Source organism: Schistocerca serialis, chromosome 8, assembly GCF_023864345.2.
Source record: "Schistocerca serialis cubense isolate TAMUIC-IGC-003099 chromosome 8, iqSchSeri2.2, whole genome shotgun sequence".
NCBI classification, from domain to species: domain Eukaryota; kingdom Metazoa; phylum Arthropoda; class Insecta; order Orthoptera; family Acrididae; genus Schistocerca; species Schistocerca serialis.
Genome location: NC_064645.1, coordinates 298,561,864 through 298,575,649, shown reverse-complemented (window position 1 = coordinate 298,575,649; position 13,786 = coordinate 298,561,864).

The following is a 13,786-nucleotide window of genomic DNA, read 5'->3' as shown; positions in this document are numbered from 1 at the left end:
ACCGCGGTGCCTTTTGTATGGATTGCCGCATGAATTGTTATTACTGTTGTAACTATTGTTTGTATTGGAATACGCGTGTTGATTTTGATTTCCGTATTGAGACGGCATGTGAGTTTGCTGTTTTTGCTGTACCGCGTATCCAACTGTTGGCGCGCCAGAATTGAGTTGGCAAGCCTGCATGTTTTGCATACCACTAGTATAAACATTGTGGCTGCTTCCTTGGTGGCTGCTATTTGCCGCGCGAAGCGCTGATCTTCTAGTAACATGTCAACCGAATCTAAAGCTGTTAAAAAATAATCTGGATCGTCATCCGGAATATGTAAGAGTTTTTCTTTAATGTTGAAACGCAATTTGGCCTTCAACCCACGGAGTATATCACGTGTTGCGACTGTTTCGTCCAAAAAATGTCCCATGTTCAAGTATTTTTCAAAATATCTGCGTAAGTTACCATTTTTACTGTTTAAAGTTTCAGGTTCTACAATTTGTCTTCTGAGTCGCTCCTGGACGGATTGCGAGCAGAATTTGTTCAGAAGGGCACGCTCAAACTCTCTGTACGTGGTACATACGTCAGCTTGACTGTATGCCCAGACATCTGCATCGCCTTGGATGTAACCGACAATATATGAAATCTTTTTCCGATCACTCCAAGTGCGTGGAAATGCATTACTAAAAGATTTAAGAAAAATCATCGGATGAATGGTTCGTTTATCTGGGATAAAAGTCTGAAATTTCCTGTGTTTTATTAAGCTTTCTTCTTCCTTTGCATTATGATATGAATTTGTTCCACTGTAATTACTCTACTGTTCAGATGGCGAGTAATTACGATAATGTCGCTGTGGTTTACCATGATAATAGCTTGTGTTTGTGTTTGCACGTCGTGGTTTGTGTTGTTGTCATGGTGTGTTTTGTTCTTGTGTGTTTGTCGTGTGCGGTATGTGTGCGTCATACTCGTATGTATATTGGTTTCTGAACTGTACATTTTGACTAATATTTTCGTTACATTCAGACTGTGGTTGATCGGTGAATTGTCTCATGGGTGCAGTGACAGATTGTACTGCGTCACTAATCAGCTGATTGTTATTAGTGATGTATTCCGCTACGGAGTCGTGCACAATTGTTGGTAAATTTTCACGTATGCATCTATCAAAATGTTTGTCTTTGTTCTCTACCCAATCATGAAATTCTTTATTAATATTTTGAAAATGAGCTGTGGCATCAGATTGTAAGATGTCAGTCAGGTGTTGTACAACATCGTCAAATATATTCTGCACGTCAGTAATTCGTTTTTCAAGGTTGTCGTGTACTGAAGGATATGTTTGAATTTGTTCAGTAAGAGCTTCACATGTGACATTAAGGTTTTTTACTTGTGTCTGTAAAAGTGCTACGTCATTTGTAGTCTTTTCTTGTATCGTATTAAGCTTGGAAAATTTCGTACTGAGTTCAGTCATCTGTTTGGTCAGTGTGGCGTCTATAAGTTCCACATGTTTACATGAAGTGTCATTACCTGTCTTGATTACTATGAGATCAGATTTAATTTCGTCATTTTGTGTCTTTAACTGTCCATTTTGTGTCTTTAACTGTTCATTTTGTGTCTTTAAGGTTGCCATATTTTCTGCGTTTTGTTTCATTAGCATTTGTAACGTGTTGGCAATGTTTACTGTTTGCAAGGTATCCGCCCCCGCCGCGTCATTAGACGTGACGTCATGTATTAACATGGGCTCTGACTGAGACTTTGAAATTTTTGTGGTGGACGGCCTATTGTCAAAATTTCCGTTACCACTTGCGTCAATATTTGATGAATCGTCACTACCGGTTGCTGTCGTAAAGTCATTTTCAAACATTTGTCTCTCGTCCGAGTCGGATTGCGTCTGAATAGTATGTCTTTGCTGTTCCATCTTTGCGTATTGTTTTCTAGTTACGACCATGCCACACGCAAGAAATGCTTCGAGAAAATAAAGTTTGACACTGGTTTTAAAATAAAAAGCAGTTGAACATGAATCGCTCGTAGCAACAATGGCTGTTTGTTAATTTTAAAATGTAAACTGAATATGGGATTATTGTTAATGGCTGATGGCCATGTTACAACGTATCGTACAGAAGTCGGCCATATTGTACACTCGTGTATAGGTATTGTTGCCGAAGTTATTGTTTAAGGAAAAGCACTGGGAATGAAATTTATCATTGAAAACTGCTACGCGCGAAAGGACTACTACAGAATCTACTGAAGAGCTAATACACTGAATTATGCTTCTGGTCAAGCCTGCCAATACAAAGATGCTGCGTCTTACCTTATTTTGCTGGAAGCTTCGTTGCGTCTTCCGCAAAATTTTAGAATTGGAAAATATCTTCAGATTTTTGTTATGTCTCATATATTCAAGTCCAGATCCAGAAAGTTGATTTTTCACATGAATCAAAGAGAACAATGTAACAAACGACAAAATAACAAGTCCTACACGCAGTCGCCAATATAAAATAAATAAATAAATAAAATTAAATAAAATATTAATTATTAATTATGTATTATAGTGATTGGTTGTAATTAATATTTGCTTATCTGGAACGTGGACGTTTAATTATTTGGTATCAGACGCTTGACAATGGCTTTTTCGTAAATGCAATGTTATTCGTAGTTGACCGTGAAATAAGACTCAAATAATCGGATTTCGTATTTAAATCGTTTCCAAAGACTGCTGCGGTAGGTGCGGACTCAAAATCTAAATCTCAATATTAGAATAATTTGCCAGCCATGTCAATACGCCGTACAGAGGTGACTGTCTACTAAACATAAAACGTTTACACAGTTAGTTAAATCAGATATATTCAACGAATAAGCCTATAGTTAAATAATTCAACTTACTTTCATAAATATAGAATCTTTACAGAGTCGAGGGCCAAGTGAGATAGCAACTCGCAATGTTCTTATATAACATCAAATACGGCGGTGTGCCAGTTAATAAAATATACGTGCTTCCAGCCTCAGCTATTCTTCAAGACCTCCTCCTTCTTAATGAAACATAAGAGTGTCATAATTGTATTTTGTTTTATCAGCGGCATAGCGCTGTAGTTCTGTGCCATAGGCTTTATTTATTTGTCAGAGATTAATTATTTAATTAAGATTTCGCGTTTCCGAGGAAACTCATGCACGGCATGCAAATGTGCCTTTATAGGAGATCGGTAAAAGTCGGCCCCATACGGAATCCTTCGTATCGACTGTTCTTTATTTCAGATTACTGTCGCCCCTAGCGACCCCAAAGATGTGAGACTAGTTGCCCGTCGAAGTGTTGTTGTGCTTTCTGCGTGAAAGGATGATTAATTGAATAAGAACAGTAATTTCACTTACAGGGATCCGACATATACACGGAAACACCGCTGGAAGTGAATACCTCGGCACAAATGCCGATGCCAGCTAAGCCTGCAGGTGGCGCACTTTTATTTGATCGCAGAAGATACCTGTACAATTCCTCAATACGTTGCAAGTGTGTCAGTAGTGAGCAAACAAGTGTTCTCTGTAGTCGTGATGGCGTTATGTAGGAGGTAACTGAATTTGAACGTGGACGTTATGGTGGATATCTTATCGTGGGTGCTTACGTAGCCAGGGCAGCTAAAGTATTTGGTGTTTTATGGCTCACCATAACGAAGATTTATACCGCGTGCAGGGAAAGCTGAGAAACATTAGGCGCAAAGTGATAAGGAGGACGAAAGTTCGTGTTGAGATATCGTCATAGACGGGATGAGTATTGTGACGACAGCTGCGAAAGTCATTGCAGAATTCGTTGTCGCACTCGTGAATCCTGTCAGCACCACAACAACACGAAGGGAGTTCAAATGGTTCAAATAGCTCTGACCACTATGCGACTTAACTTCTGAGGTCATCACTCCCCTAGAACTTAGAACTACTTAAACCTAACCAACCCAAGGACATCACACACATCCATGCCCGAGGCAGGATTCGAACCTGCGACCGTAGTGGTCGTGCGGTTCCAGACTGTAGCGCCTAGAACCGCTCGGCCACTCCGGTCGGCCGAAGGGAGTTCCACAAGCTGAGCATGGCAGGGAGAGCTGGAAACACATCACTGACGAAAATGCCCATAGCTGGAAAACCTGATGTCGAAGGCACAAAAACCTTGAATATGGGCCAATGGATGGAAGTCATTTGGTCGTTTCGTCGGCTGAGTCTTCTTTCATACCGTTTCCAACTTATGGCCGAATTTACGTCCCAAGAGTAAAATATGGTGCGGGTTCGGAGATTATTAGGGCAGCCGTCTCGTTACCAGTGTTTCTTTATTTAAATTTGCTTAAGTATTTCAATTAAAAATATAGCTTTTTTGGGATCAGTGATATGAAGCTTTTCATCTTCGGCTTTGTATTTATTTTGTATTGATTCATTAATTTTTTCTTTATTTTTTCCTAGATCACAGATTATGTGACTGCTTTGCTTGACCAGATAGATCTCACCAAATTGGTTGCCCATTGGTAATGCGTTGTTCAAAGACGACAACTCGCATTGTCCAGGACTGATTTTGTATGCATGAGCACAAATTCTCGCATCTTACCTGGCTACCACAGTAAAATGATTTCAATATTATTAAGTGTTTGTGGTCTACTCTTGAGAGAAGGGTAGGTGATCGCTATCCACCTTCATTATCGCTAACTGGGTTTGCCATTTTTCCTTTTTTTTTAAGATATCCTCGAAAACCATAAAGGACCTGTAGTTACTCATTCCCAGACGATTGTAAGCTTTTCTGAATAACAACCGTTCTCTTACTCCATATTAGACGTGGTAATGTATTTTTGTTGTTTCAATATTTTTTGTACACTACCAGTATATTTGAATGCACTGTGAAATAGGAGACACCATCACATATGTGAACTAAATACTTTGAATTCCATTTCTCGCCTAGTCACTGAGTTTGAGTATAACAACCTTAAATTATTTTCATATTCCTTGCTACAAATATCTACTCCATCTGCCTCTATAGTGTCAGGAGTGGATCGGTGGTCACTCCAGATCAGTGGGTTGTTTGCTCTCTTTATCAGCAAGATCAAAGTTTAAGGTCGTTGCTCTGGCACTGACAGTTGTGACTCATCTCCAAGGTCAACCACTTTCCCCCTCCTCCCCCCCACCCCATACTCTTTCCCTGAGTCAAGGGGTCCAATGTTCTCCACAAGTCAACCACTTACCCTAAACTCCTTATCCTCTACCAAATACATTAACGAGCTGTCGTGATACTACTATAATTTGTTACTATTTATTTTAGGGATTGAAACCCATCAAGTCAGATCGCATATGAAATCTTCTTTATTTGGTTCGATTACAACTTTCGGCTAACAATCTAGCCATTTTTATATCTAAGATATAAAACAGATTTATTCCTCATGTTAGCAACATACAACAGCTTTCAGAACTGCACATAATCTTGTAGCAAGGATCAAGAATATATACACGAATTAATTATGGAATATTTACCATGAAACATTCTTCATCTTTTGGTGCCATTACAACTTTACCCATCGTTAAAAATGACATCATCCAAACATGAGATAATTAAAACAGTTTTTCATCTTGGCCAGTGTAATTGAATGATGGCCATAAAACTGAATATATACATTAATATAGACAAGAGGCAGTGGAAGTAAAACTCTCTGCTTGAGGAACCATTCATTAAAATGACTGAATGTAAAATATATCATCTTATCAGAGGCGTTATCCCATTATAACTTAGTCACTGACACAACCAGTAATTACATCATTTCATAACGGAGATCACCAGTTGCTGTGACATCGTACATGTGAATGGTATGGCAGCTGTTACTTATTACAAAGTTCAAGAAACTCATCATTCGGTATATGCTTTGCACATAGATGTACTACATTTCTTGGAGACTACGGTTTTAATGGTGAGAACATAGGGGAAAGCAAATTAGTAGTTCTCCAGAGAAATGATTGAATTAGGCCGTGATGTTGCCATTAATTATGTTATGTGTGGATCTTGTCATTTTAAGGAGGACTTTAAGAATGTGTAAAGCACCAACACTAGGCAAGAAAGTTTTGTGGTATTTATTCTATAATTATTTGTATTTATAATATTGAACCCTGCTACAATATTATGTGCAGTTCTGCAAGCTGCTGGATGTTGCTAACATGAGAAAAAAATCTGTTTTATATCTTACATCTGAAGGTTGCTAGATTGTTAGCCGAAAGTAGTAATCAATCCAAAGAAAAAAATTTTGTGCAGTCCGGACATCGTAGGTTTTCAATCGCTAATACAAGCACATTTACAATAGCTCGCATACACATAACTCCTGGCTGACAGTGTCAAACAACTTGGTACTTACAGCGGTCATCATTATTTATTACGCAAATATAATGTTTTTCCCCCTCCTCCATCCCGCACCACTCACTTCGTCTTACTGACCATCAGATGCCCTCCGCTTCACTTGTGTTCTGTCTTTCAGGCTATACAAACCCACCTGACATGTGCGTCAAAGTTTCATGCAATTGTAATTTTTTTGAAATTTTTATTTTTTTATTTGTCTATTTTTGTTTCTTTTTTTTCAGCAGGGTATTATGCCCAACGTCGTTTCCCTACTCCAACGCATTGTTCCATTGCTGTCCACAGTTTTGGGCCTCTTAGGCATTTTCCAAAATACACACTTTTTGAGATCGTAAACACAAGACTTTAAATGTTTAATAATTACCCCAGTGCATTACTTAAACAAACCATTCTGATATCCCACGTTGTAAAAAATTTACAGCCTACAATATTCTTAGAAATGGAAGAATTTAAAGCAGTTGTGTACTAACGTTGTGCTAAGCTGTGTTAAAAATAATGGCTCACACACTATGACATCGCTGTCAGGTCACTAAGAGGAGATCAACAGCATGACATTTTGTGAATTCGTAAATAATTGTGCGAATTAGGAACTTTTCTACAACTATGTCAAACACAGCAATCCACGAACACAATACATCGCTAAATCACACTCCTGTGCCGCTAGGATAGGGTTGGAGGAGAAGGTATGGACTTTATTTAAAAGAAGGGAAAATAAATTCTTCCGTGACATCCACCATACGTGACCAGAATACTGCACACCGCCGTCCGCTGGTTCGGCTGGAGATGACGTGACCAGAGGCACGTCCCATCTGCTGTCGCCTCTGTGGCCCCAGACTATAGCACGTGACAGGCCACTATCAGGTAAGGTCAACCCTTTCGCTAACATTCCCAGACAGGTTATGCAAGTCACACCAAGCCGGATGCAGTGGGAGGTAGCAGATATATCCTCCACAGTAGCATTAACCAACACTACAAACCTTATAAACCGAGCGAATTTCCTAGATTCTTAGCAACATGCAGCCTACACATATTATCTGATCAAAACTCTCCTGATACTTACCAGTAATCAAACTGCTATTGTAGCGACGCAGCTCCTCCATTGTAAGAGCTGCCAGACGAATTTGCCCTGAAGTTTCGAAAGACGTTTATTACATTACTGGCCATTAAATTGCTACACCACGAAGATAACGTGCTACAGACGTGAAATTTAACTGACAGGAAGAAGATGCTGTGATATGCAAATGATTAGCTTTTCAGAGCATTCACACAAGGTTGGCGCCGGTGGCGACACCTACAACGTGCTGACATGAGGAAAGTTTCCAACCGATTTCTCATATACAAACAGCAGTTGACCGGCGTTGCCTGGTGATACGTTGTTGTGATGCCTCGTGTAAGGAAAGAAATGCGTACCATCATTACTCCCACTTTGATAAAGGTCGCATTGTAGCGTATCGCAATTGCGGTTTATCGTATCGCGACATTGCTGCTCGCGTTGGTCGAGATCCAATGACTGTTAGCAGAATATGGAATCGGTGGGTTCAGGAGGGTAATACGGAACGCCGTGCTGGATCCCAACGGCCTCGTATCACTACCAGTCGAGATGACAGGCATCTTATCCACATGGCTGTAACGGATCTTGCAGCCACGTCTCGATCCCTGAGTCAACAGATGGCGACGTTTGCAAGACACCAACCATCTGCACGAACAGTTCGACGACGTTTGCAGCAGCATGGACTATCAGCACGGAGACCATGGCTGCGGTTACCCTTGACGTGTCATCACAGACAGGAGCGCCTGCGATAGTGTACTCAACGATGAACCTGGGTGCACGAATGGCAAAACTTCGTTTCTTCGGATGAATCCAGGTTCTGTTTACAGCATCATGATGGTCGCATCCGTGTTTGGCGACATTGCGGTGAACGCACATTCGAAGCGTGTACTCGTCATTGCCATACTGGCGTACCACCAGGCGTGATAGTATGGGGTGCCATTGGTTACACGTCTCGGTCACCTCTTGTTCGCATTGACGGCACTTTGAACAGTGGACGTTACATTTCATATGTATTACGACCCATGGCTCTACCCTTCATTCGATCCCTGCGAAACCCTACATTTCAGCAGGATAATGCATGACCGCATGTTGCAGGTCCTGTACGGGCCTTTCTGGATACAGAAAATGTTCGATTGCTGCCCTGGCCAGCACATTCTCCAGATTTCTTACCAATTGAAAATGTCTGGTCAATGGTGGCCGAGCAACTGGCTTGTCACAATACGCCAGTCACTACTCTTGATGAACTGTGGTATCGTGTTGAATCTGCGTGGGCAGCTGTACCTGTACACGCCATCCAAGCTCTGTTTGACTTAATGCCCAGGCGTATCAAGGCCGTTATTACGGCCAGAGCTGGTTGTTCTGGGTACTGATTTCTCGGGATCTATGCACCCAAACTGCGTGAAAATGTAATCACATGTCAGTTCTAGTATAACGTATTTGTCCAATGAATACCCGTTTATCATCTGCATTTCTTCTTGGTGTAGCAATTTTAATGGCCAGTAGTGTACTATCCTATCAACAACACCCATTTCGTTCAGTTCTCATCTGTCTTCTCCTTAGCTGAAATGATTTTGTAATCTTATTATTTCATTCCTTAGATTCGTTACAGCACAGACTAGTTTCCTGTAGGAACGTACAAATTTTTATTAAAGCTCGTTTGTATTGCCATAGTTAAGACAGAGATATAGGCTGAAGTAAGAGGTGTGACAGTATGTCGCAAGTGGGTCAGACCATAGACACATTACGTCACCATCCGCCGAGTGAGAATACACATTTAGCTGAATGACAACTGTGACAGAAACCCAAGGAAAGTGAGACATGAGTAAGACATGTTGTGAGAAAATCTATCTTTTACGCAAGAACATGTAGTGCGGCCCTGATACAGCAGTTAACAACCTTTTAAGTGAATTTGTCAGTAAAGGACACACGCAATCATTAATGGCAAAGTCTCCCATCATGCCTCATGTAAGCTCCGCTTAAGTACTTCTGTTTTCCAGCTCTTGCCGCTTGATCATTGAGATTGATGTCAATGACAGTAACAGCACTCGATTCCATGATTACAGTACTGAAGTGAAACTATGTCTTAATAGCTGCAGCAACGTATATGAAGTAGCTGCAGATATATTAGAGATGCTTGTCTCTACTTGATGAATTTCACACTGCCTACAACTGTCATCTACTGATGGAAAAACTGTCTCCCAACAACACCACATTGCAGAGTGCTGCCAGCTTGAACTGTAGTGTGGAAGCCAACAGTAGGACCTCTCCGGTGTCTACATTCCTACTCAAGTGCAGATGCCTACCAGGCCAATATGGAGATAATCTTCCAAGCATACGACTACCGGTTCCAGGTACACCGCTACTGGGTCATCAAAGGCCCACGTAGAATTCAGAGTGGAACCGAGGACGCTCCAGCAGCCAGCAAGAGACTACTTCATGCTGGATAATGGCTGTCCCAGCTCGCCAGCAACCCATGCAGTCGTTAGGGCCGCTAACACATTCTCCTGGGCGTGCAGATGGTGGCCTGACTGGACAACAGTTCGCTACAATCCAACACGCAGCTGAATTAAGCAACAGCAGAAGCTGGTGAGGAGAGCAAGGAATTGTAAATAAAGTGAATAAGCAGTTGCACTCTAATATTGTTTTACTAGCGTCAAAGAAGCTTCCCAGTTTTCCAACAGGTACACTGACTTCACACAGTGGTGTCCCTAGTTGGTCTTTCTGTAACTTATAAGTTTTATTACAGCCACTTACAGATTTCGTGAATTTCATCTCCGCCTCCTGTTACGTCATGTTTTCTTTTTTGTTGTCAATGTTTCTGAACCATATACAAGAATGGGTTCAGCCATAACAGGACACAATTTCATTTGTGTTCCCTTGTTCTTCCCAAAGTTTTTCCCGTTATCCTGTAGGTAGCTTGTAGCTTACACACACCAAAAAAATTTTGCATCACCTCGGTTCAGAGAGTTCCGGAACCTGAGCAGGAAACTGGAATAGAGACCAACATAAACATCATTTCCTCCCTTTTTATTGCTCTTGAAAACCACACATTGCATGTTGTACCACCATACAGTGAGACCTTCACAGGTGGTGGTCCAGACTGCTGTACACAACGGTACCTCTAATACCCAGTAGCACATCCTCTTGCATTGATGCATGCCTGTATTCGTCGTGGAGTACTATCCACAAGTTCATCAACGCACCGTTGATTCAGATTGTCCCACTCCCCAGTAGCGATACGGCGTCTATCCCTCAGAGTGGCTGGTGCGTCAAGTCGTCCATAAACAGCCCTTTTCTATTTATCCCACACATGTTCGATAGGGTTAACATGCTGGCCGCCCTAGTAGAGCGCTTGTCGTCATCCTGAAAGAAGTCATTCACAAGATGTGCACGATGTAGGCACGAATGGACGTCCATGAAGACGAATGCCACGCCAATATTCTGCCGATATGGTTGCACTATCGGCCAGAGGATGGCGTTCACCTTTCCTACAGCCGTTACGACACCTTTAATGACTACCAGCGGCGTATATCGGCCCCACACAATGAAACCCCAAAACCGCAGGGAGCCTCCACCTTGCTGCACTCGCTGGACAGTGTGTCTAAGGCGTTCAACCTGATCGGGTTGCCTCCAACACGTCTCCGACGATTGTCTGGTTGAAGGCATATGCGACACTCATCGGTGAAGAGAACGCGATGCCCATCCTTAGCGGTCCATTCAGCATGTTGTTGGACCCATCTGTAACGCGCTGCATCGTCTCGTCGTTGCAAAGAGGGACCTCGCTATCTACTTCGGGAGTAAAGTTGCGCATCATGCAGCCCGTTGCACACAGTTTGAGTGGTAACACGACCTCCTGTGGCTGCACGAAAACCCTTGTCCAACATGGTGGCGTTGTTGTCAGGGTTCCTCCGAACCATAATCCGTAGGTAGTGGTCATCCATTGCAGTATTAGCCACTGGGTAGCCTGAACGAGGCGTGTCATTGACAGTTCCTGTCTCTCTGTATCTCCTGTATATCCGAAAAACATCGCTTTGGTTCACACCGAGGCGCCTGGACACTTCCCTTGTTGAGAACCCTTCCTCGCACAGGGTAACAATGCGGACACGAACGAACCGCGGTATTGACCGTCTAGGCATGGTTGAACTACAGACAACACGAGTCGTGTACCTCCTTCCTGGTGGAATGACTGGTACTGATCGGCTGTCTGACCCCCTCCGTCTAATAGGCGCTGCTCATGTATGGTTGGTTACGTCTTTGGGCGGGTTTAGTGACATATCTGAACAGTCAAAGGGACTGTGCCTGTGATACAATATCCACTGCCAACGTCTATCTTCAGGAGTTCTGGGAACCGGGGTTATGCAAAACTTTTTAATGTGTGTATTAATCTTCTTCACAATGTCTTTGCCATAGTTAAAACTAGACAACTGAGGTGGTATACTTGATATAAATTTTTCTCTTTTATTATTTTCGATCTGAGAGGAAGCCATTGTCTTTGTCTAACTCGCAGATATACTTAAATTTTTATATATTTCATTTCAGTTCAATCTATATTCAGTTGGGTGTAAATTATATTCCGTTTCCCATGTACTTACCAGGTCATCAACATATAATAGAGTACTCAATGGTATGCTAGATCCTATTTTAATTCCTAACTGTATATCTCGACTGGAGGAATGCGCTGTAACTGGACTTCCGGGGGCTCCCCATAGCCACGCCGGTGGTCTGTTCATAGAATTTACGTTTCCATTTGGAATACGTGGTCGTAGGGCAATACTTAAACAGTTCTGCAGTATCGGATGGAAAAATCCGATTCAGCTGTTGCAACACCTCATTGAGAGGAACCGTAGTAAAAAGCAATACCACACAAAAACGAGCAGGTATTTCAATTGGAACGATTACGGAAAGCGCGGCTTTGAGGAGCCCCTCAATCCCAGTTACAGCGAATTAATTTATGAAAAAAAATCGAGAAACTGCCAACAATAAACCGAAAATATGGTTTCCATACAAGGATGATATCTTTGTTTTGTGGAGACATGGTGGATAGGAAATAGGTTGTTTTCACAAGCATCTCAACTGGATTAAGCGAAGTTTCAATTTATCATGGAGATGGAAGAAGGCGGATGATTAAATTCTCTTAACGTGCTAATTTTCAGGAATTAACATGGTATCTTAAGCCACACAGTTCACCGAAAACCCATGCACCCAGACCGTTACCACAAAGGCTTTCGAAAAGTGAGGCATTATAAAAATGTTGGCGGATAGAGCAAGGAACATCTGCGGACCAGAGCTGCTTGAAGCGGAATTAAAACACCTCTCCAATGGATTGCTGAGGAGTGTCTGTTCATCCGCTGAGGTAAAAAAACCGTTGACACACCCACACAAATGGTTCAAATGGCTCTGAGCACTATGGGACTCAACATCTTAGGTCATAAGTCCCCTAGAACGTAGAACTACTTAAACCTAACTAACCTAAGGACATCACACACACCCATGCCCGAGGCAGGATTCGAACCTGCGACCGTAGCAGTCCCGCGGTTCCGGACTGCAGCGCCAGAACCGCTAGACCACCGCGGCCGGCTCACCCACACAAAAATCAAAGGAATGCACAAACTGCAGTAAACCCAGTCTGTCTGCCTTTCATTAAGGATGTTACTGACAACATAGAAAAAAATCTAGAAGAAACGAGCCATCGAGGTAATCTACAAACTCACCCGAAAAATACAGGACAACCTCAATTTGGCTAAGGATGTTCGCAAGCCGCTGGAGAAAGCAGAAATTTGTAGGCTTGCGTGTAGTTGTGGGGAAGTGTACATGAACACTTAAAAAAAAACCAATTAAAAACAGTTAGAAGAGAACAAGGGCAACTTTAGTAACGCAGTAGATTGACAGATCAGCTATTGCGGAACATGCTTTGCAGAGGCGAAACCACCACATTAATTTGGATAGGACTGAAATACTGGCAGCCATAAGCAGATACTATTACAGACTACACAGAGATGTCATAGACATTGTTAAATATCCCAGGAATTTCTAAGAAGGAGGCCGTTAAATTGAATGACATCTGAATACCGATGTAGGAGAAGATATGTACCAGTCTTCCGCCATGGTGTGATAGCAACAGCGGATGACGGCAACCGACAACGATCAATTGCTCTCAGGTTTCGAAACTTGAGACGACACGCCACTGCCCGGGAGCGTGTGTAGACGAAATTCTGCTGCAGTCAGTAGTGAGCTAGCGCGTGAATCGGACACTCAAAGAAGCTACGATCCCCTTGAAAACGTTCTCTGCAGATGCGGACGAAACTGCGGGATTCAACTTGAAATCCAATCGACCGCGGCACAACCATCGGGAAAATTCTATTAATCGTAACTGAAACAGCGTTCCTCGTTTGTGGAGCGC